The sequence below is a fragment of the Schistosoma haematobium genome, chromosome ZW (genome assembly GCF_000699445.3).
Source record: "Schistosoma haematobium chromosome ZW, whole genome shotgun sequence".
Lineage (NCBI taxonomy): Eukaryota > Metazoa > Platyhelminthes > Trematoda > Strigeidida > Schistosomatidae > Schistosoma > Schistosoma haematobium.
The window spans coordinates 195,315-198,478 of record NC_067195.1 but is presented as its reverse complement, the minus strand read 5'-3'; positions in this window follow the sequence as shown (position 1 = coordinate 198,478).

The following is a 3,164-nucleotide window of genomic DNA, read 5'->3' as shown; positions in this document are numbered from 1 at the left end:
TATGGTTATTTACAAAATAGTCTTGGTGGTTGGGCTCGTAGTCTCTGTTATAGCTATTTACGTTAGTGTGAGAAGGGTCTGCTGCGCGTAACTGGAAGGAGTTGTGACCGTTACTATACATAGGAGCCGTTTTTTATGTGATGGTTTGGTACCAAAGGGTGTGAAAAGGTTTCTTTCTGAGGGCAATTACAGTTGTGATCCTGGGGAATGTAGATAGGCATGATGATGGAAGCCTTAAAGATATCGTTTGCAACCATGGGGGCTCAGTTATGTCACATTCAAAAGACTGCAGCATCTTACAAGGTGGCTGAAATATTTTCACGACAATAGATCACTCCTCTAGCGCAATATATTATGCAACTTTGTGAGTTGTACAAGGCGATTTCAAGCTCAGCATTCTCATCAAGTATCGATTGAGCTGTGCACAACCTGAAACCATAGATTTTATAAGAATAGGTAATACAATGTTACCGTCCACCATCTTCTGCATGGTTGAGTCAACGATCAAGTTATGATGTTTCAATAGACCCATACCAGTGGTCGACTGTGTTGGTAGACAGCAGTCGCTGTTGACGCGTGCCGGCTGGTGCGTCATCAGGTTTGAGGATGGGCAAACTACAAAGCTTAATGAAGTATCCGAAATATTTGTCGTGGAAATTGTAGTGTTGTAGGGCCAGTGAAATGTCACAGCCTTAGCTAAATCATCCAGCAGTTGGGTCACTGAATATCGAATAGATCACTGATCCCTGTCAAGGTCAAGGACAACCGACGCGCACCAGTTAATTGTACTCCATGGACTGGCCCTCCGCATGTATCTACTTTAACTAATATATTTCAACAATGATACTAGAAGACGAAGATTATCAGAACTATGTGATATATTAGCGCAATACATTTCGAACAATCTGGTCACACATATACTTGTTAAGAGCATTTATATATAAAAAATAAAAGGTCAACTAGACAGGAAACGGGGTAAGGATAAGGGTAATGATAAGAGTAATAATAATAATGTGAACACATTTCGAAACCTCATCACTCTAGATAATAAGTCAATATTAGCAGTATAGGTTTAAGATAAGAACAAACTGTTTTTGAATACACAATGGGGGTTTGAATTTTCGTACGGCTAAGGCTTCAATAAACCTTAGTATACGCCCTTTTACACTTTTATACAACACTACAAACGCTGAATCTAGATCAATCTTGTGACCTGTTTCGATCATATGTTTAGCAATAGAGGATGATGGATGTTTATCCTCTGCTCTTATTGGGTCACGTGATTGCATTTGTTTCTGCAGCCATTTGGGAACATGTTCACAGGTCACAAGATTGATCTAGATTCAGCGTTTGTAGTGTTGTATAAAAGTGTAAAAGGGCGTATACTAAGGTTTATTGAAGCCTTAGCCGTACGAAAATTCAAACCCCCATTGTGTATTCAAAAACAGTTTGTTCTTATCTTAAACCTATACTGCTAATATTGACTTATTATCTAGAGTGATGAGGTTTCGAAATGTGTTCACATTATTATTATTACTCTTATCATTACCCTTATCCTTACCCCGTTTCCTGTCTAGTTGACCTTTTATTTTTTATATATAAATGCTCTTAACAAGTATATGTGTGACCAGATTGTTCGAAATGTATTGCGCTAATATATCACATAGTTCTGATAACCTTCGTCTTCTAATATCATTATCGAAATTTATCAAAGGGACCAATTGTTTTAATATATTTCAGTAATAACGTCCTTTGTGTTGTACAGTCTTCAAAGCATCTGTAGTACCTTGATACGTCAATGGGGTATTCCGCCTAAGGTGCTGACCACGAGGTGTGACTTCGACGTTAGCTAGTTCGTCACACGATTCACATCTAACTCGAGTAAGCCTCCAATCATTTGGACATAGATCATCCACGTTGGTGATTCAATGTCAACACCATTAAAAAATTATTCGTTTCTCGCTATCTGGAAACTAATCTCCATTTTAGTGGGATTCTACGGTTACTTATCAACCGTCTACGGTCATTCTAAATCCTTAGAATATAAGTGAGGTTGATACAGAGTTCTCTAGCTTTAAAGCTAGACTGTTCCAAAGATTCCTAGTGTTTTGAAGCATCGTCTATAAATGCAGTAGGTTTAACGTACCTGATAAACGATCGTGGTAGTATCTTCGTTATTGCGAAGAAATAATGAGGAGAGTCGGTCACGCCATGCTTGTGATAATGAGGTTCTGAATAGGAGAACCAGACTTATCCAGGTAGCGTGGCATTCTTTATAGAGTGAAAGAAAAGGGATCCTAATTATTGCAGAGTTTAATGCGTTTTCGGACAAAAAGATGAACAGATATATCAATACGCGATAAACGATCGAAGAACACAGGAATTTTACAATATAAAAATATCTGTAAACGTGACAATGGACAAACTAGCAGTTAACGGTATGATATTCGTAACTGCATTGACGTTCGCTGATGAAATTTCACAGGCACGTAATATTTTTCGATGGCTCTTTTCAAAACGTCATCATGAACAAGAATATTCAGGTCAGTAAATCAAGAAGTCAAGAATGATGGGATGTGATGACATATTTGTAAATGGTCAATGTATCAAAGTGCACGCGACCCAAGCTTGTTTTTTGTCATAAGAGATAAACAGTATGGCGTATAAAAGCGTGAGTTTGTGTGGATGTTTGTCCGCGAGGCCTCATTTGGGTGCGTGTCCAGTAAAACTAATAATGATAACTTCACTGTCCAGGATTTACGAAGTTATTTTGAGGTTTACTCACCATTGCAGAGGTGATCATCGATGTAGTTACATATAAACCTTGCTTTGATCTCGAAGAGGTACTGATATTGAAGGTAGCTACTGAGAAAAAAGCACCTCAAGTGATCTTCAATATTAGATCCACAGTAAGCGTTAAAAACAGTATTACCAAGGAAAGATGTGAGCATAATTAATTGCTTGCCTTATTTGCAAATAATAAGATAATAAAGGAATTTGAAGACGCAATGTTGGTTGTAGTTTTTCTTAAGGATGAGTAAAAAGGCATTACGTTTGTTTAAATCCTTAAAGGAAACCTGAAAGTCACGAATTGCTTGTAAACTTTTCAAAAGGCATAACTTGTTATCAATCTCAAAAATAGTTCATGGACTTCAAGATTACTG